Below are 22542 nucleotides of genomic sequence, written 5' to 3'. Positions count from 1 at the left end.
CTAGTTGTCCTCCGTGTGTTGTCATCCCAAGCTGCTGCCATATTTGGCCACTGCCACCGGGTCTAGCTGTCGCATCCATCTTGCTCCTAGTTCCGTTGCGCCTCTGGTCCTTAGAAGGTTCCACGCTTTGCAAGATTCGATCCGCGACATAAATAGAATTTTACATTTCGATCCTATATTCCATAAAAGGAATGTACATGTATCTAGATCAAAAATAAAATCCTAATAAAACTAAATACAGCTCCTGCTGTATTTTAATACAATCATGCACACACAGATAAATGCCCTTAACATGTCCAAGGGTCCAATCACACACATAATAACTAAAAGCCATAATAGTTGGATCATGCATCCACAAAGTTAGCACATCCTACTATTAACCTGGCTAAATTATGTATGACATGTGCATAATTAAACTAAATACCAAATACACAGAGGCAAAACCCTAGCTCTGATACCAATTGTTGGTTGCTACTTGGAAAAATTTGTACAAAAATTTGTACAAAGGTCTGAACCTTTTCCTAGCTACCATGTGTTCTTTTAAATTAAATTTTGGATCGCCTGCGGAACTTAACACGTTTGATCCAAAACTTAATCTATTCGTTCTTTTAGGTTTTGACTTGGGTCTCCTGCGGAACTTAACACGTTCGACCCAAATCACCTTAAGTTATTAATTCCATTAAATATTAATTTCCATAATCGGTTCCCAGTACTGACGTGGCGAGGCACATGACCTTCTTGGATATGGGAGCAACCACCACCGACTAGACAAAACCTTTTATAGAAAGCTAATATTTAATTTCCTAAAATAACTTTAGGTTAACCGAAAAGAACAATCAAATCACAAGGAAAAGAAAAAACAAAAGAACACAACATCGAAAAACATATTCGAAATTCTAGAACGTAAGCCTCTTGTATTTGGTATTATTTCCATAAATAACTAGCATGATGCGGAAATAAAAATTACTAGTTATACCTTGTAGAAAAACCTCTTGATCTTCTATCGTATTCCTCTTCTAACCTCGGACGTTGTGTGGGCAACGATCTACCGAGATGAGAAACCACCAACCACCTTCTTCTCCTCCAAGCAAGGTTCGGCCACAAAGGAAAACTTCACCAAGGAGAAAAACCAAAATACTAACCAAGCTCCAAGAGATGCTAGCTTTCTCTCCTTCTTCTTCTTCTTCTCCAAGTAGTATCCGGCCACCACAAGAGCTCCAAGGGGAAGAGAGAGGTTCGGCCACCACAAGAGGAAGAGAGGGAGAGGATGGCCGGCCACACCAAGGAACAAAAGAGGGAGAGAAATAATAGATGTTGTGTCTCATGAAGGCACCCTCACCCCTTCTTTTATATTCCTTGGCCTAGGCAAATTAGGAAATTTAATTATAATAAAATTTCCTCAATTTCCTTGACATGATTTAATTGAGAAAAATAAAATAAAATTTCCCAATTAAATCTACATTGGCCGGCCACATCATTGGAGAACAAATTGGACAAGTTTCAATCAACAATTAAAACTTCCTAATTTGTTTCCGGAAATTTTAAAATTAAAATTTCTCTTTAAAAATCTCTACATGGTTAATAAAAGAAATTTCTATAATTTTAATTTTACAACATGTGAATAATTTTTAAAGAGAAAATAAAATATCTCACCAATCTACAAATAAGGAAAGAGATCTAATCTCTTTCTTTAATCTTTTATAAATTTTACAAGAAAGATAATTTAATTTAAATTCTCTTTAATAAATTATTTCTTCCACATAATAAAAATAAAAATTAAAATTCTTTTTAATTTACTTTCGCCGGCCCTACTAGCTTGGGTTCAAGCTAGGGCCGGCCACCCAATCTTATACCTAGGCCGGCCCTAGCTTGTTCCCAAGCTAGCTTGGCCGGCCCCTATTGGGTGGGTATAGAACTCTATAAATAAGAGGCTACGATAGGGACCGAGAGGAGGAATTGGTTTTGGTCTCTCGATAAAATTAAGCATCCCGTGTTCGCCCCGAACACACAACTTAATTTTATCAATAATAATTCATTCCACTAGAGAACTATTATTGAACTACCGCACCAATCCCAAATTACATTTTTGGGCTCCTTCTTATTATGAGTGTGTTAGTCTCCCTGTGTTTAAGATATCGAATGTCCACTAATTAAGTGAGTTACTGACAACTCATTTAATTAATATCTTAGTCCAAGAGTAGTACCACTCAACCTTATCGTCATGTCGGACTAAGTCCACCTGCAGGGTTTAACATGACAATCCTTATGAGCTCCTCTTGGGGACATTATCAACCTAGTATCTCTAGGACACAGTTTCCTTCTATAATCAACAACACACACTATAAATGATACCATTTCCCAACTTATCGGGCTTATTGATTCATCGAACTAAACCTCACCCATTGATAAATTAAAGAAATAAATATCAAATATATGTGCTTATTATTATATCAGGATTAAGAGCACACACTTCCATAATAACCGAGATCTTTGTTTCTTTATAAAGTCAGTATAAAAGAAACGACCTCAAATGATCCTACTCAATACACTCTAAGTGTACTAGTGTAATTATACAGTCAAGATAAACTGATACCTAATTACACTACGACCTTCTAATGGTTTGTTCCTTTCCATTTTGGTCGTGAGCTACTGTTTATAATTTATAAGGTACTGATAACATCATCTTCTGCATGTGACACCACATACTATGTTATCTACAGTATAAATTAATTGAACAACTACAACTAAATGTAGACAATTTGACCAAATGTGATTCTTTATTCATAATGAATGTTTACAAAGCTTAGGCTTTCAGTATACACTCCAACACTTGCAACAGCAAGAATGGAGTACAACCAATAGAGAAAGAAAACAAGAACAATATAAATGTAGAAACACTTTGCTTGCCTTCTCGTCGACTGGAGTTCGATGAAGCAGCAACTTCACGATGTTAACAGCAGCTGATCACCCAGTCGAGGGAAGCTCACACGAAGCTTCAGGAATAGGGAGCTCAGCAAAGCTCAGATCGCAAGAGTGAGGAGGAAGCCTACTCCGGAGAGGCGCTCAGCATCTGATTTATATCTGCACCTGCGAAGAAAAAGATAAAGAACAACACAGAAATCTAGCCGTTGTGACTCAACGGCTAGGCCTGGACTGATCAGGCTATGGCCTGATCGGTCCAGGAAATCCCTTGATCGGTCTGGGGATCGATCAGGCCCTAGGCTGATCAGTCCCCAGACCGATCCCAACTCTCACAGAGTTGGTTTAGGGCCCTGATCGGTTTGTGGACCGATCAGGCAGAGCCCTGATCGGTCTGTGGACCGATCAGGCCATAGGTGGATCGGTCCACAGACCGATCCCCCTATTGTTTTCTGAATCCCATTGCTTCTTACTGATCGGTCACCAGACCGATCAGATAACCCATAGAAAGCTACTGTGTGGTTACTGATCGGTCACGAGACCGATTAGATAACTAAGGTATCACTGGATCGGTCGACAGACCGATCCAGACAACCAAAGTATCACTGGATCGGTCAACAGACCGATCCAATGCCTCTGTTGGTTTTAGAGCTTCCCAGCCCTAAACCTTGGAGCCTTTCTAGTCTAGAGAACGAGCTACCGAGCCCTCTCCGACTTCGTCCGGTCCAGAGAACGAGCTACCGAGCCCTCTCTGACCTAGTCCGGAGAACGAGCTACTGAGCCCTCTCCGACTTCGCCCGGTCCAGAGAACGAGCTACCGAGCCCTCTCTGACCTAGTTTGGAGAACGAGCTACCGAGCCCTCTCCCACGTCCGGTCCAGAGAACGAGCTACCGAGCCCTCTCGGACCTAGTCCGGAGAACGAGCTACCGAGCCCTCTCGGACTTCCATGCCAAGCTTCCATACTTGGACTTCTCCCGTGCCAAGCTCCCTGCTTGGACTTTTCCATGCCAAGTCTCCATACTTGGACTTTTCCCGTGCCAAGCTCCCTGCTTGGACTTTTCCGTGCCAAGTCTCCATACTTAGACTTTTCCCGTGCCAAGCTCCCTGGTTGGACTTTTCCGTGCCAAGTCTCCATACTTGGACTTTTCCCCGTGCCAAGCTCCCTGCTTGGACTTTTCCGTGCCAAGTCTCTATACTTGGACTTTACCGAATCAAGTCAACTCAAGTCGAGTCAACCAGGTCAACCTTGACCGAAGGTTGCACCCACAATCTCCCAAGTTTATATTCTTGTCAAACATTAAAATACAACTTCTCTATTCTTATCAAACATCAAAATATACCTCGAGTAAGGTCAACTCGAGTCGGGTCACCCAGGTCAACCTTGACCTAAGGTTGCACCAACAATCTCCCCCTTTTTGATGTTTGACAAAAACCATAATCAAGTTAGGTTAACCCAATAACCTAACTTAGGTTTTCCAATAGTTCTCCAATCAATGTTTTTCCTTGAACATTCTCCCCAAACTCCAATGTTCTTCCTTGAACATTCTCTAGACATTTCTCCCCCTTTTGACACACATCAAAAAGAGTGAATCAAGGTTAAGATTTTCTTCCTAATGAAAGTCCCATACCTTTCATTGAAACCCTTAATTTCCCCCTTGATATTAAAGACAATAATCAACTTAGTGATAATCCCATATCACTCATCCTCAGAAATCGGGTAAAAACTACCCCTAAAAATCAACTCCCCTTTGACCAATAGGTAAAACTCCCCCTAAAGGTCAACTTCCCATTGACCATTGCACCACCAATGTCTTGGAGAGTTTCAACCCTTTAGAAATCAAAAACACCAACTTCCAAAGCTGAAATTTCAGACAACAATCGAAAATCAGCATTTTGGCACGCTCTGATCGGTTACCAGACCGATCAGAACCTCACTGGATCGGTCACCAGACCGATCCACACTTCTCTGGATCGGTCCAGTGACCGATCCAGACTTCCCTGGACCGATCAGCATCCCCTCTGATCGATCCACAAAGCTCTGATAGGAATTTCTGATTTTTCTCCCGAAATTCAGAAACCCCTAAAAAATCAAAGAAAATTTCAAAAATTGTAAAATTTTGAGGATACATTCCTCATAATATATATTATCATGGAAAAATAGTTTTCTATGAAAATAACTTCCATTTTTAAATCTTGATATAAAGTTTGAAAGACTTTGAAATAGTTCAAGGTTAATCCATCTTTGTATCAACTTGCTCAATAATGAATGCTATCACTAGAAAAGCTTCATCAAGGTTTTTCAAATCAATTTTGAAATGATTTTAAACCATTCAATTTAGGATCACAATCTTAGGGCTAAATGTACATGACTTGTACACAAGCTTTCCCTATGATCCTCAGATTCGAATTAGGCTCATCTAGGTACAAGAACTATGCACCTTGATCCTAACTCATAATCCTAATATTTCACACACATCTAAGGTGTATCAAACACATCCAAGTCAATTTTGATGTGAGGTATGAGTTTAGGTCATCTTAAGCTAAGTTCTCATGCATTTTTTAGACAACAATTTGATTTCCATATCAAATTGAGTTTTTATCCTTAAATCAATTTAATTGATCATACATGCAAGAGATGATGACATGACATAAAATAATATCATAAGTGGAAACATGTGCCAATGTCACGATGTCATGGCATAAAGTATGAAACTTAAATAAGGCATGACATATAACTAACCTAAGCATTATCATGACATTTCAAATGATAGTAAATTAGATATGATGTCATGACATGACATATGGCAAACAATATATGGCAAATAACATATAAAGGTATAGAAAATACCTAATTCTAGCTTTAGTTGCCATTTTTGATAATTTTGATCATTTTGCCATAAATTCTATATTCCTAAGTGTAATAGATCTAAAATCATATACTAAAGATTTTTAGATCACTATGTGCCAATTAGATTGACCCTAGAAAATTCCTCAAATGTGGTTGGCACATCCTAATCACCTTAGGAATAATTTTTAATTTCATTTTCAAGGCTTGATTACACCTTGAAAATTCCTAAAATGCCACCTTTTGCCATGAGTAGGTTAACTACCTATCCAATTAAGGTTGGCACACCCTAAACTATCTAGCGTGAAGGAATCACGCTCCTAGGAACCCAATACCTATTTGAGCTCATTGGATTCACTAAATATTCACTAGGGATGACTTCCCTAGCAACCCTCCTAATGACCCTCCTAGGCTTTAAAGCCTTGGTCATTTGGGACTCATCAAGATCAACTCTAGGGGTGACTCCCCTTGTGACCTTGGTGATGGTCTTCTTAGCCCTAGGTCTTGTTCCATAATCGAATGGAACATTAAGATAAGCGGGCTTGACCACTTGAGACTTAGGTTTGTGACCCAAACCTCTCATGTCCTTGGGCTTTGATTTTTGACCTTTAGACTCTAGAGTTGACTTCTCCAAATTCTTAAGAGCCTTTTCTAAAGTATCAAGTCTTGACCTCAAGACTTGATTTTCCTTCTTTAATACCTCAAGCTTCAAAACAACCTACATGTACTTGGACTTCTCCCGTGCCAAGCTCCCTGCTTGGACTTTTCCGTGCCAAGTCTCCATACTTGGACTTTTCCCGTGCCAAGCTCCCTGCTTGGACTTTTCCGTGCCAAGTCTCCATACTTGGACTTTTCCCCGTGCCAAGCTCCCTGCTTGGACTTTTCCGTGCCAAGTCTCCATACTTGGACTTTTCCCGTGCCAAGTCTCCATACTTGGACTTTTCCCGTGCCAAGTCTCCATACTTGGACTTTACCGAATCAAGTCAACTCAAGTCGACCTTGACCGAAGGTTGCACCCACAATCTCCCAAGTTTGTATTCTTGTCAAACATCAAAATTTAACTTCTCTATTCTTATCAAACATCAAAATATACCTCGAGTCAGGTCAACTCGAGTCGGGTCACCCAGGTCAACCTTGACCTAAGGTTGCACCAACAATCATCATCATCCTCTCCCTCTCTTCCTCCTGTGGTGGCTGAAACTCTCTCTCCCCTTGGAGCTCTTGCGGTGGCCAGATACTACTTGGAGAAGAAGAAGAAGAAGGAGAGAAAGCTTGCATCTCTTGGAGCTTGGTTGGTGTTTTGTTCTTCATCCTTGGTAAAGCTTCTTTGTGGCCGAACCTAGCTAGGAGGAGAAGAAGGTGGTTGGTGGTTTCTCATCTCGGAAGATCGTTGCCCACACAAAGTCCGAGGTTAGAAGAGGAATATGATAGAAGATCAAGAGGTCTTTCTAGAAGGTATAACTAGTAGTTTTTCCTTTTCCGCATCATGCTAGTTATTTATGGAAATAATACCAAATACAAGAGTCTTACGATTCTAGTATTTAGAATATGTTTTTCGATGTCGTGTTCTTTTGTTTTATTTTTCCTTATGATTTGATTGTTCTTTTCGGTTAACCTAAAGTTATTTTAGGAAATTAAATATTAGCTTTCTATAAAAGGTTTTGTCTAGTCGGTGGTGGTTGCTCCCATATCCAAGAAGGCCATGTGCCTCGCCACATCAGTACTGGGAACCAATTATGAAAATTAATATTTAATAGAATTAATAACTTAAGGTGATTTGGGTCGAACGTGTTAAGTTCCGCAGGAGACCCAAGTCAAAACCTAAAAGAACGAATAGATTAAGTTTTGGATCAAACGTGTTAAGTTCCACAGGCGATCCAAAATTTAATTTAAAAGAACACATGGTAGCTAGGAAAAGGTTCAGAACTTTGTACAAAATTTTTGTACAGTGGAACCTCTAGGTTTTCCGAGTAGCAACCAACAATTGGTATCAGAGCTAGGGTTTTGCCTCTGTGTATTTGGTATTAGTTTAATTATGCACATGACATACATAATTTAGGCAGGATAATAGTAGGATGTGCTAACTTTGTGGATGCATGATCCAACTATTATGGCTTTTAGTTATTATGTGTGTGATTGGACCTTTGGACATGTCAAGGGCATTTATATGTGTGTGCATGATTGTATTAAAAATACAGCAGGATCTGTATTTAGTTTTATTAGGATTTTATTTTTGATCTAGATACATGTACATTCCTTTTATGGAATATAGGATCAAAAATGTAAAATTCTATTTATGTCGCGGATCGAATCTTGCAAAGCGTGGAACCTTCAAAGGACCAGAGGCGCAGCGGAACTAGGAGCAAGATGGATGCGACAGCTAAACCCGGTGGCGGTGGCCAAATATGGCAGCAGCTTGGGATGACAACACACGGAGGACAACTAGAGATAAAAGCCATAATAGTTGAAAATTAGATTTTCTATTTATTGCTTTTATATTGTGCTGTGTGTGTATGTTAGTTTACATGTTTAGTAGGCTAGCATAGTTAAAATTCCTCATTTATAAATAACTAAGTGGGAGAGGGATTTTTAAGTAAATCCCATGGTCTCCATTACTGGTTTGTAAGTGATGCAAACAAGCTTGCGCGTTGGATCTGAGTGCCTTTCTCCATAACGGATGAGCTTGTTTGTGGATCACTAGAACAAACTTCCATTTTTGGATGACTATAGGAAGTTAATTAAGAGCGTGTGATCTTCCCCAACGGAAGGGACATAATCTTATTAATGGACTTAGTGTCAAGTAATGATATACACTTAGACACATCTAATAGTATCCTCCCCATCGGAGTCACTACTATTATTTGTGTGACCAAAAGACACCAACTATTAATTTTATTTGTCAAAAACTTAGGTTGACAAGATATTAAAATTAATGGGTTAAAACCCTCCTTTTACAAATGTTGAATTTGTATACGTCCACACTAACGTGGCATACAAAATTCACGGTGCTTTGAGGTGTTGGTTAATTTAAAATAGTATTGTTTGAGGAATCAATATTATTCTAAATTTAGAGTTCTGACCAAAAGTTATTTGTGATTCTTAGGATGACTTTCAACCCACTGTCCATCATACTTCAACAGAATAGACTTACTGGACCAAATTACATAGATTGGAAAAGAAACCTGGACATTGTTCTTACTGCTGAAGGCTATAAATTTGTACTTACTGAGGCTTGCCCTGAAGCACCTACTGGTGAATCAACTCAAGAGGAGATTGAATATCATAGGAAATGGGTAAAAGTTGATGAGATGGCGCGGTGTTACATTTTGGCTTCAATGTCAAATGTATTGCAACATCAGCATCAAGATTTACCGACAGCTTATGATATTATGAACAATCTCAAAGAACTCTTTGGTCATCAGGATAGGGCTTCTAGGCAAGAAGCCATGAGAAAGATAATGACAGCCACCATGCAAGAGGGTACTCCTGTGAGGGATCATATCCTAAAGATGATGGTTTATCTGAACGAAATACAGATCCTAGGAGGAGAAATTGATGGGGAAACCCAGATCGATATGATCCTCCAAACGCTACCTAGAAGTTTTGAGCAGTTCCGTCTGAACTATAATATGAATAAGAGGATTTATTCATTAGCGGAACTACTGACTGAACTTCAAGCAGCAGAAGGATTATTTCGTCACAATGCTCAAATTCACTATGCTGAAAATGGTTCTACTTCTAAACCGAGAGGAAAGAAGAAGAAGAAACAAGCTGGTTCAGCAAAGAAAGTGAATAAATCTCAGAGTACGGGATTTAAAGCTGGAGTGAAGAAGCCGAAGGGCAAGTGCTTCATCTACAAGCAGGCAGGACATTGGAAGGCGGACTATCCTCGTAGGAACCAAAACAAAGGTATATCTCATGCTCTAGTTGTTGAAACATGTTTAGCGGTGTTATCTACCAGCACCTGGTGTGTAGATACAGGAGCCACTGATCATGTCTGCAATTCCTTGCAGGGGTTCCAGGAAACCCGACGACTATCTGAAGGAGAGATTACCGTCTACATGGGCAATGCTACTAAGGTGGCAGCTGTTGCAGTGAGAGACGTCTACTTATCTTTTAGTAGAAATAGAAATTTGGTTTTAATAAATTGTCTTTATGTACCCAATTTTAGAAAGAATTTAATTTCAGTTTCTAAACTATTTTTAGATGGATATTCAGTTTCTTTCAGTAACGATGTAGTTATTAAAAGAAATAAAGTGATTATCTGTTCTGGTGCATTGGTTGGCAATTTGTATACTTTAAACCCAATTTCTTCCACAAAGCAAAACATGGAAATTTATAACTCATCTTCTAACTCTAATAAGAGAAAAGAACCTTCAGAAATGAACCAAGCATATCTTTGGCATCTAAGGCTTGGTCATATTAACTTAAGTAGGATTCAGAGGCTTATAGCTGATGGACTTTTGAGTTCGGTAGAGTTGGAAAATTTTCCAACTTGTGAATCTTGCTTGGAAGGTAAAATGACCAAGAGGCCATTCAAGGCCAAGGGGTATAGAGCCAAAGAAGTATTGAAATTGGTTCATTCTGATTTGTGTGGTCCTATGTCTGTCCAGGCAAGAGGTGGTTTTGAATATTTTGTCTCTTTTATAGACGATTATTCAAGATACGGATATATTTACCTAATGCGCCGCAAGTCTGAGTGCTTTGATAAGTTCAAAGAATACAAGGCTGATGTGGAGAAACGATTAGGTAAAAGTATCAAGACACTACGATCTGATCGTGGTGGTGAATACCTCTTAGGAGAGTTTAGGAATTACTTATCAGAGGCCGGGATTCAATCCCAATTGTCTGCACCTGGAACACCCCAACAGAATGGTGTAGCAGAACGAAGGAATATGACTCTTATGGAGATGGTTAGATCGATGATGAGTTATTCAGAATTACCAAATTCGTTTTGGGGATATGCTCTGGAAACAGCAGTGTATGTTCTGAACTTAGTACCTTCTAAATCAGTTTCTTCTACTCCCATAGAATTGTGGAATGGGCGAAAACCCAGTCTAAGACATATTCGGATTTGGGGTAGTCTAGCACATGTGCTGAAACCAGATGCTGATAAGTTAGAATCCCGTACAGAAGTTCGCGTGTTTGTAGGATATCCCAAAGGAACGAAAGGTGGTTTATTTTATAGTCCTAAAGACCAGAAGGTCATTGTTAGCACCAATGCCCAGTTTTTAGAAGAAGACTATATAATGGATCACAAGCCCAGTAGTAAAGTTGTTTTAGAAGAATTAAGAGAGGACACGTCTACTTTAGTACCAACAGTACAAGGTGAAGTACCACAAGAGACTGCAACACGTGTCGATACACAACCACAGACAGTGCCTCGTCGTAGTGGGAAGGTTGTAAGGCAGCCTGAGAGATTCATGTTTTTGGGAGAGTCTTCGGACTTGATCCCGGGTAAACATGAACCTGATCCCCGGACATATGACGAAGCACTCGGAGATAAAGATGCAGTATCTTGGCAAAAGGCGATAAATTCAGAAATAGAGTCTATGTACTCTAATAAGGTCTGGGAGCTTGTAGAACCACCTGATGGTGTAAAAGCCGTTGGATGTAAGTGGATCTACAAAAGGAAAAGAGGGACAGACGGGAAGGTAGAAACCTTCAAAGCTAGGCTTGTTGCAAAAGGGTATACTCAGAAAGAGGGAATCGATTATGAGGAAACTTTTTCACCGGTAGCCATGCTTAAGTCTATCCGGATACTCTTATCCATTGCTGCTCATATGGATTATGAGATTTGGCAAATGGATGTTAAGACAGCTTTCCTTAATGGAAGTCTTGAAGAAAACATCCATATGAAGCAACCAGAAGGGTTCATTGAAAAAGGCAAAGAGCATCTAGTGTGCAAGCTCAATCGGTCCATTTATGGACTGAAGCAAGCTTCAAGATCTTGGAACATCCGGTTTAATGAAGTAATCCAGTCATATGGATTTATTCAAAGTTCGGATGAGTCTTGTGTATATAAGAAGTGTAACGGAAACGTGGTGGTATTTCTTGTACTATACGTAGATGATATTTTGTTAATTGACAACAATGTCAAGGTATTATCAGACGTAAGGGTATGGTTGTCCAAACAATTTGATATGAAGGACTTAGGAGAATGTGCACACATTCTTGGGATCAAAGTTATAAGGGATCGCAAGAAAAGAATGTTGTGTCTGTCCCAAGCTTCATATATAGATACAATCCTTGCTCGTTTTAGCATGCAGGATTCCAAGAAAGGTTTCTTACCTTTTAGGCATGGAATAGCTCTATCTAAAGAGATGTCTCCAAAGACATCAAAGGAGATAGAAGACATGAAAGCAGTTCCTTATGCTTCGGCTGTAGGAAGCCTTATGTATGCAATGCTATGTATGAGACTTGATATCTGCTTTGCCGTGGGCATGGTTAGTAGATATCAGAGTAACCCTGGACAAGGATGTTGGACTGCGGTAAAGCATATATTAAAGTACCTGAGAAGGACTAGAGATTATATGCTAGTTTACCAAGCAGACGATTAACTCCCTGTGGGTTACACGGATTCAGATTTCCAATCAGATAAGGACAGTAGTAAGTCTACATCAGGCTATGTGTTTACTTTAGGAGGTGGAGCCATTTCATGGAGGAGTGTTAAGCAGAAATGCATTTCGGACTCAACCATGGAAGCTGAGTATGTAGCAGCTTCTGAAGCAGCTAAAGAAGCAGTATGGCTCAGGAACTTTCTAATGGATTTAGATGTGATTCCTGGTTTGCCCAAAATCATCACAATTTATTGTGATAATAGCGGTGCAGTTGCAAACTCGAAGGAACCACGAGCTCATAAGGCAAGTAAACATATAGAGCGTAAGTACCACCTGATACAAGATATTGTGAAGAGTGGAGAAGTTGTCATCGCCAAGATTGCATCAGCGGATAACCTGGCAGATCCTTTCACTAAGGCCCTTCCGGCGAAAGCTTTCGATCGGCATGTGGAGGGAATGAGAATCAGATGTATGGTAGAAGATATGGCAGCTTAGTCATTAGTATAAGTGGGAGATTGTTGGAGTGTATACTGAAAGCTTAAGCTTTGTAAACATTCATTATGAATAAAGAATCACATTTGGTCAAATTGTCTACATTTAGTTGTAGTTGTTCAATTAATTTATATTGTAGATAACATAGTATGTGGTGCCACATGCAGAAGATGATGTTATCAGTACCTTATAAATTATAAACAGTAGCTCACGACCAAAATGGAAAGGAACAAACCATTAGAAGGTCGTAGTGTAATTAGGTATCAGTTTATCTTGACTGTATAATTACACTAGTACACTTAGAGTGTATTGAGTAGGACCATTTGAGGTCGTTTCTTTTATACTGACTTTATAAAGAAACAAAGACCTCGGTTATTATGGAAGTGTGTGCTCTTAATCCTAATATAATAACAAGCACATATATTTGATATTTATTTCTTTAATTTATCTATGGGTGAGATTTAGTTCGATGAATCAATAAGCCCGATAAGTTGGGAAATGGTATCACTTATAGTGTGTGTTGTTGATTATAGAAGGAAACTGTGTCCTAGAGATACTAGGTTGATAATGTCCTCAAGAGGAGCTCATAAGGATTGTCATGTTAAACCCTGCAGGTGGACTTAGTCCGACATGATGATAAGGTTGAGTGGTACTACTCTTGGACTAAGATATTAATTAAATGAGTTGTCAGTAACTCACTTAATTAGTGGACATTCGATATCTTAAACACAGGGAGACTAACACACTCATAATAAGAAGGAGCCCAAAAATGTAATTTGGGATTGGTGCGGTAGTTCAATAATAGTTCTCTAGTGGAATGAATTATTATTGATAAAATTAAGTTGTGTGTTCGGGGCGAACACGAGATGCTTAATTTTATCGGGAGACCAAAACCAATTCCTCCTCTCGGTCCCTATCGTAGCCTCTTATTTATAGAGTACTATACCCACCTATACCCACTTTCTATACCCACCTAATAGGGGCCGGCCAAGCTAGCTTGGGAACCAAGCTAGGGGCGGCCTAAGCATGGTCTGGCCCTAGCTTGAACCCCAGCTAGAGGGGCCGGCCAAATTAAATTAAAAAAGAATTTTAATTTTAATTTTTATTATGTGGAAGATATAATTTATTAAAGAGAATTAAAATTAAAATATCTCTCTTATAAAAGATCTACAAAAGATTAAAGAAAGAGATTAGATCTCTTTCCTTATTTGTAGATTGGTGAGATATTTTATTTTCTCTTTAAAAATTATTCACATATTGTAAAATTAAAATTATGGAAATTTATTTTTATCAACCATGAAGAGATTTTGAAGAGAAATTTTAATTTTAAAATTTCCGGAAACAAATTAGGAAGTTTTAATTGTTGATTGAAACTTGTCTAATTTGATTTCATGATGTGGCCGGCCATTAGAATTTAATTGGGGAAATTTTATTTTATTTTTCTCAATTAAATCATGTCAAGGAAATTAAGGAAATTTTATTGTAATTAAATTTCCTAATTTGCCTAGGCCAAGGAATATAAAAGGAGGGGTGGAGGTGCCTTCATGAGATACAACCTCTATTATTTCTCTCCCTCTTTTGTTCCTTGGTGTGGCCGGCCATCATCATCATCCTCTCCCTCTCTTCCTCTTGTGGTGGCCGAACCTCTCTCTCCCCTTGGAGCTCTTGCGGTGGCCGGATACTACTTGGAGAAGAAGAAGAAGAAGAAGGAGAGAAAGCTTGCATCTCTTGGAGCTTGGTTGGTGTTTTGTTATTCATCCTTGGTAAAGCTTCTTTGTGGCCGAACCTAGCTAGGAGGAGAAGAAGGTGGTTGGTGGTTTCTCATCTCGGAAGATCGTTGCCCACACAACGTCCGAGGTTAGAAGAGGAATACGGTAGAAGATCAAGAGGTCTTTCTAGAAGGTATAACTAGTAGTTTTTCCTTTTCCGCATCATGCTAGTTATTTATGGAAATAATACCAAATACAAGAGGCTTACGATTCTAGTATTTCGAATATGTTTTTCGATGTTGTGTTTTTTTGTTTTATTTTTCCTTGTGATTTGATTGTTCTTTTCGGTTAACCTAAAGTTATTTTAGAAAATTAAATATTAGCTTTCTATAAAAGGTTTTGTCTAGTCAGTGGTGGTTGCTCCCATATCCAAGAAGGCCATGTGCCTCGCCACGTCAGTACTGGAAACCAATTATGGAAATTAATATTTAATGGAATTAATAACTTAAGGTGATTTGGGTCGAACGTGTTAAGTTCCGCAGGAGACCCAAGTCAAAACCTAAAAGAACGAATAGATTAAGTTTTGGATCAAACGTATTAAGTTTCGCAGGCGATCCAAAATTTAATTTAAAATAACACATGGTTGCTAGGAAAAGGTTCAGACCTTTGTACAAAATTTTTGTACAGTGGAACCTCTAGGTTTTCTGAGTAGCAACCAACACTTATAAGGTATGTTCTTAAAGCCTTTCCAAGGAATGTCTTGTGGTCATCTATGGTAGATGCCTACAAGGTCTCCAAGGACCTTTCAATTGTTAAATTAGATGAATTTTTTTGTGAAATGGAACTCCATGAATTTGCTAACAAGGGTCAATAAGAGAAAGGTATTGTCTTAGTTGTAGGAGAAAAGAGCAAAGATGGAAGAAGGAAGAAAGAAAAGAAGAAGGAAAAAGAGATTCCTTCATCTTCATCCTCCTCCGAGTCCGATGATGAAGGTGGATCATCATCAAGCGAGATGACCAACTTTGTAAGGAGAATCATGAGAAGGAGCCGGAGATACAAAGGGAAAGGTAAATCTATCGATTAAAATGTTGATAAAACTAATGTCACTTGTTTTGAGTGTAGCAAGAAAGGACACTATCGGAGCGAGTGTCCAAAACTCAAGAAGAAAGAGGAAAGGGCCAAAAAGAAGAAAGCTCTCAAAGCTACTTGGGATGAATCCTCCTCAAGCTCATCGGAGGAAGAGAAGAAGGAGAAAAGCACACGTCAATTAGCGTTCATGGCAAGGGAGGAATCGGATTCCGGGAGTGATGGTGACACGAGTGATACCTCAGCCGCGGGTTCATCATCTTCGGATGATGAAGAGGTAACTTCTCCTCATTTAGAAAAATGTTTTAAAACCATTGCACATTTATCTACTTTACTTAAGAAATCAAAAACTCAAATTAAATCATTAAAAGATGAAGTAGAGCTCTTGAGGGCCCTTAGGGAAGATGAGGTTGATGACCTACATCAAGAGGCCCTTGAGGATGAAAACAAAGCCTTAAAGGGTGAAGTTGAGAAACTCAAGAAAATGCTTGAAAAATTCTCAACTAGCTCTAAGACCTTAGATATGATTCTAAATGCCCAAAGGGCGGTCTACAACAAGGCTGGGTTAGGATATCAACCTAAGGAGTCTAGTTTCATTTCGCTAGTGTCTAGAACCCAATTTCATAGATCACATACTTCTAGGGTTCATGAGACTAGGAAGGTTGTGACCAAGGCATGGGTTCCTAGGTCTTTCATTGTAGATGCATTAGGTCCCAAGATTTGGGTACCTAAAACGTCTATCTTTCGTGTCTTGTAGGCATTGGTCAAGGGGGAGCATCTATCAACTTGGTTTGTTGATAGTGGATGCTCCAAGCACATGACCGGGGACAAGTCACTCTTTACTACCCTTCAAAACAAAAATCGAGGTAATGTGTCGTTTGGTAATAATGGTAGCCTTAAGGTTATAGGAGTTGGAGACATTCATATATCCGAATGTCTCCAAATCAAGAATGCCCTTCTAGTCAAGGGGATGACTTTTAATCTCCTAAGTGCCAGCCAATTGTGTGATATGGGTTACACAATTGAGTTTCATTCAAGTCAATGTTTGGTCAAACACATTGACACACTTGACACGGTACTAGTAGGCACAAGGGTAGATAACATTTATCAAGTATCTTTTAAAAGTACTACTAATGCCTCTGCTAAGTGTTTCATGTCAAAAGAAGAAGAATCATGGCTTTGGCATAGGAGGTTGGCTCATGTGAACATGAAGAATATTCGAAAGCTAGCCAACAAAGGATTAGTGCGAGGCCTACCAAGCATCAAGTACCAAAAGACGAAATTATGTGATGCATGTCAAAAGGATAAGCAAACAAAAGCGTCTCACAAAGGTAAAAGCGCTGTAAGTACATCTACTGCTTTAGATTTATTGCATATGGATTTATTTGATTGCAGTAATGTCATTTCATTGAATGGAAGTAGATACTGCTTAGTGATCATTGATGATTTTACTAGATATACATGGACTTTATTTTTGAAAAATAAGGATCAAACCATAGATATTTTTATTCCTTTTTGTAAAAGAACTGAAAATGAAAAATCAACAACAATTAAAACAATTAGAAGTGATCATAGTGGAGAATTTCAAAACCATAGATTTTTAGAATTCTGTCAAGAAAAAGGATATAAGCATGAGTTCTCTACTCCAAGGACCCCACAGCAAAATGGGGTTGTGGAGAGAAAGAACCGAGTATTGCAAGAGGCTGCACGAAGCATGCTCAATGAGTACTCACTACCGAGCTACTTATGGGCTGAAGCTGTAAATACAGCTTGCTATGTGCAAAACCGAGTCTTGATACATAGGTTTTTAGGAAAGACTCCCCATGAACTTTGGTTTGGGAAACCCCCTACAATTAAACATCTGAGGGTGTTTGGTTGTAAGGTATTTATCTTGAACACCAAGGATCATCTTGGAAAGTTCACGGCTAAGGCTGATAAAGGGATACTGGTCGGGTACTCTCTCATCAGCAAGGCCTATCGAGTATACAACGATAGGACTAAATTGATTGAAGAATCCTCGGATGTAGCATTTGAAGAAATTCCTAAATCAAATGATCAATCGAGGGATGTAGGAGAAATTCAATTTGAACTTAGAAGTCTAAGTTTGAATGATCAAAACATAGAAAGAGTCGAAGTTGACTCCGATGATGATGAGCAAAGGCAACAAAGGGCTCAGGCTGATCCTTTGCCTGATACTGAGTCTTTGCCTGTGCCTAGTGAGACCACTCATGAGACACCGTCAACACCAAGACAATCTAGAATAGCGTCGAGTCATCCCCAAGACCAGATTGTTGGAGACATCCAACAAGGGGTTAGGACCAGATCATTCTTTAGAAATGAGTCTAATGAGGTCACCTTAATCTCAGAAATCGAACCAAAATTAGTTGATGAGGCATTGCACGATCCTGATTGGATCATAGCTATGCAAGATGAGTTAGGTCAATTTGAAAGGAGCCAAGTGTGGGACTTAGTTCCTAGACCTAAGAAGACCACCATTATTGGAACCAAATGGGTCTTCAAAAATAAGTTAAACCAAAAGGGAGAAGTCATAAGAAACAAGGCAAGACTTGTAGCCAAGGGCTATAGTCAAGTCGAAGGCCTCGATTATGATGAGACTTATGCTCCCGTGGCCCGATTAGAGTCCATTCGTTTAATGCTAGCTTTTGCTGCACATAGAGGCTTCAAGCTCTATCAAATGGACGTTAAATCGGCCTTCTTAAATAGTTTCATTAAATAAGAGGTCTTTGTTGAACAACCACCGGGGTTTGTGAATACCGAAGCTCCAAACCACGTGTACAAGCTCAAGAAAGCTCTTTATAGGCTTAAGCAAGCACCTCGAGCTTGGTACGAAAGGTTATCAACTTACTTACTAGAAAAGGGGTTTGTAAGAGGTCAAATAGATCCAACACTATTTCTGCGTAGAGATGGTGAAAACATATTTGTAGCCCAGGTGTATGTCGATGACATAATTTGTGGCTCAAATAACAAGGGTTATTTGAATGAATTTATCACTCACATGGAAAGTGAGTTTGAGATGAGTCTGGTGGGAGAATTGACATTCTTCCTTGGACTTGAAATCAAACAAACTCGAGATGACATTTATGTCCATCAGACAAAATACACTCAAGAGATGCTCAAGAAATTCAAAATGAATGACTCTAAGGAAGTATCAACTCCAATGGCGATAAACACTCGCCTTGACAATGATGAGAATGGAAAACCAGTTGATCTAACGCAATATAGAAGCATGATCGATAGTCTTCTATATCTCACAGCTAGTCGACCGGACATACTTTTTGCTATGGGCATGTGCGCTAGATATCAAGTATGTGCCAAGGAATCTCATTTAATTATAGATAAGAGAATCCTGAGATATCTTAAGGGTACAATTAGAGTAGGTCTCTAGTACCCTTGTACTGAGTCTTTTGATTTGATAGGCTATACCGACTCCGATTATGCTGGGTGCAAATTGGATCGGAAAAGCACTAGTGGGGGTTGCCAATTTTTAGGTTCATCATTGGTTAGTTGGTCAAGTCGGAAGCAACATTGCGTTGCTCTCTCCATAACCGAGGTTGAATACATTGCCATGGGAGAGAGTGTATCACAATTGTTGTGGATGATCCACACCCTAGAAGATTATGGGCTTTCGTATAAGGGAGTGCAAGTGTTGTGTGACAACATCAGCACGATAAACCTAACGAAAAATCTAGTCCATCATTCAAGGACCAAACACATTGAAGTGCGTCATCACTTCATTAGAGATCACGTAGCTAGGGGAGACATTGCGCTCACATATGTTGAGTCAAAATCAAACTTAGCCGATATTTTCACCAAACCTCTTCTGGAAAATGAATTTAGTCATTTAAGGAGAGAATTGGGAATGTGTTTGGCTCAATAGGCCATTAGGACTTCATCATGATCAATAAGGACAATTAAAACGACAAGAGAAATTGGGAAATTAATTTGGGCAATTTGGGGACATCTCACACAAACTATAAGGTTTAACAAATTATTTCTGTTTGCTAGAAATGGGGTGAGATGCTAGGATCAACCAAATTATTCAAAATGTATCATGCATCCCTTGAATAATTAGGTTGAAGAGACATAAATTGAGTATGAGGAAGACCTTACATAATTCATGTGTATTTGGTTCCTAGATCTTACTCATATATTCCAACCAAGAAAACTTGGTTGGACCTTTATCTAGAAATTAACTAACTTTGGTTGATGTGTTGATTGATACCTTCGATCGATACCTTTCATGATTTTGATTGAAAATAGGACAAGATGTTGAAGTAATGATAGCAATTTGGATATATTTTAACAAACTCGAAACTGATCATAGCAAGGATGTGTTTTGCCTGAGTCTTGATTAATACATTAGTTCACTATAGATCATAGTTTCAGAAGTTTTTCAGGTTTTGAAACCTTAAGGTTCAAAACGTTTGAATCCTATGCGTTTGGAGTTTTGTTTGGAACCTTCTGGTTCTGAACAATTTCAGACCATAAGAGCACATCTTTCGGAAATATTTATGTCTGTAGATTCTTCAGGTTCTAGGTTCTGAATTTGGAAGTTTCTGAACTTCTTGATTTTTGAATCTTCAGAATTTTTGATAGAAAACTTCTACGAATTTCAGTTACTGAAATTCCTGGAGCATCGCCAATTTGTCAGACACTGATCGGTCTACAGTCCGATCAGGAGAGACTGGATCGGTCTGTCGACCGATCCAGAACTCTCTGTTTGCTTACTGATCGACCCAGGGATCGATCAGGTCATTCTGGTACGCAAGAAGGCGTTCTGATCGGTCCAGGGACCGATCAGGATGCTTCCTGATCGGTCCACCGACCGATCAGGGTATTCCCTGACCGATCAGGAGATTCCCTAATCGGTCAGGATCTCTCTTGATCGGACAGCCGTCCGATCATATCACCACCTGGATTATATCCCTCTTAACTCTTCTCGATCCTTTCTCTTCCCATTGTACGCCGAAGCCCTAGCCGACACCCTCCCTTTCCTCAACTCTTCTCTCCTCTATCCGAAAGATACATAAATGGCACCAAGGTAACTCCATTCTCCCCGAGCTCTAATCATTTTGCACTTCATTTTCATTTCTCACCGTATCTTTGTGTTTTGGCTTGGTTCTCGGTTGTTGGTGGCGTCCGTGCTCACCTATTTGCCTAGTTCGTGTCACATTTTTAACCTTTAGGAAGAAACAAGTTAGTGAGGGAACCTCTAAGTTGTCAACTGAGAAATCTAAATCTAAGGCTCCCTCCCGACCTCAACCATCCGTTTCTGGAAGATTTCCAAATCATCACTTTGAACAAGCTTTTCAACAAAGAACCTTTAAACTGCTTCCTTGTAGGTCTGTGGATAAAAAATACATGGATGAATTTTGTCCATCTGTGTCGGAAATACTTGCCTATTACAAACTTGATTCTCTAGTCTATTTAGAACGGGACATCAATTACGACTTAGTATCTGAGTTTTATAATAATCTTCATCAAACTAATGATGTTAATTATAGAACTAGAGTTGCTAAGCAAACTATTGATTTCTCTTTCTCGGCCTTCTTTGATTATCTAGCTTGCCGGAGGTGTTCAGGAAATGTCTTTTCCATATATCCTGATTTACCAGACCCCTTACCTTCTCCCTTTGATGTCTCATCTGACTCCATTCATGAGTATTTCTTTGGACATCCTAGACCGGGTGGACAAGATGAGTTAGATGTTGATTTTCCTACCTTTACAGCCCTGAGACTATCTGCCCCAGATTACATTCGCTTTAAGATTGTCACAAATTGTCTTCTGCCAATCACATCTAAACCCTTGTCAGAGATCCGACCATATCACTGCCTGATGCTTTATGGATTGCGTCGACGTCTTGATTTTGACATCATGTCGAGCATGTCGAGCATTTATTACGGATTGGCTCGAGACCTTACAGATTGATGTCTCCAAGGGAAGGATAGTCAAGATGGTGAGGCAGGACTGCAGACTTGGAAAACATGCATTTTCCAAGTCTGGCATCATAGGACAGTATGGGACGGTTCATTGGAAGGACGGGAGAGCACTAGGTGAGCTACCACGGGCACCTCCACGACAGGTTGATGCTGCTCCTGTTGCTGCTCCTCCTCCTGCTGCTGCTGAGTATGGAGAGGCAGATCCTGATCTGCGCTGGCAGATCGCTGAGCTGGAGAGCCGCATCAATCAGCACGATGAGCTGCTGGCTGCTGAGCTCCATGGGTTGCGCGTTCGAATTGACCAGCGTTACGATGATCTACGCAGTCAGCATTTGGCGACGCAGCAGGTGCTTCTGGGATGGATGGCTAGCTACCCACCTCCGCAGTATTACTCATGCTATCCACCCTCGAGCAGCAGTATGCCGCCTCAGGGACTCATTCCTCCAGCTGATGATGATGATGCTCCTCATATTGAGGATGTTGATTGATACATCTTGTTTTATGTTGATCATTTTGATTGCCTATGTTTCGGATACTGTTTGATAGATACATGTGTCTGACCTGGATATTAGCTGTTTTCATATATTTATGCTACTCGTTTTTCTATTACTTGCTTCTCTTTATGTTTCAGTTCTTATTGGCTATTTATATGCTTTTCATATGCCATATCTTGATTATCTCTTATTTACTGTCTGATAATACACTTAGAGGGAATTCTATGTGGATTAAGGAAGAGACAGTATGGGTTAAGGGGGAGTCCTTTAAGTCTTATTATCTAATTCGCACCTTTTCGGTGTTTGACAAAGGGGGAGAAGATAACTAAGTTTAGAGATGAATGAAGTTTTGATTTTAGGGGAGAGGATAACCTTGAGGATTATTGACTTCCTTACATAGTGTTGTATCCGACTTAGGGGGAGGATCTTGATTCCCCTAAAATTATGGAAAATGAGCATTTTTGATCTAAACTTAA

The sequence above is a fragment of the Zingiber officinale genome, chromosome 2A (assembly GCF_018446385.1).
Source record: "Zingiber officinale cultivar Zhangliang chromosome 2A, Zo_v1.1, whole genome shotgun sequence".
Lineage (NCBI taxonomy): Eukaryota > Viridiplantae > Streptophyta > Magnoliopsida > Zingiberales > Zingiberaceae > Zingiber > Zingiber officinale.
This window is presented reverse-complemented; position numbering follows the sequence as displayed.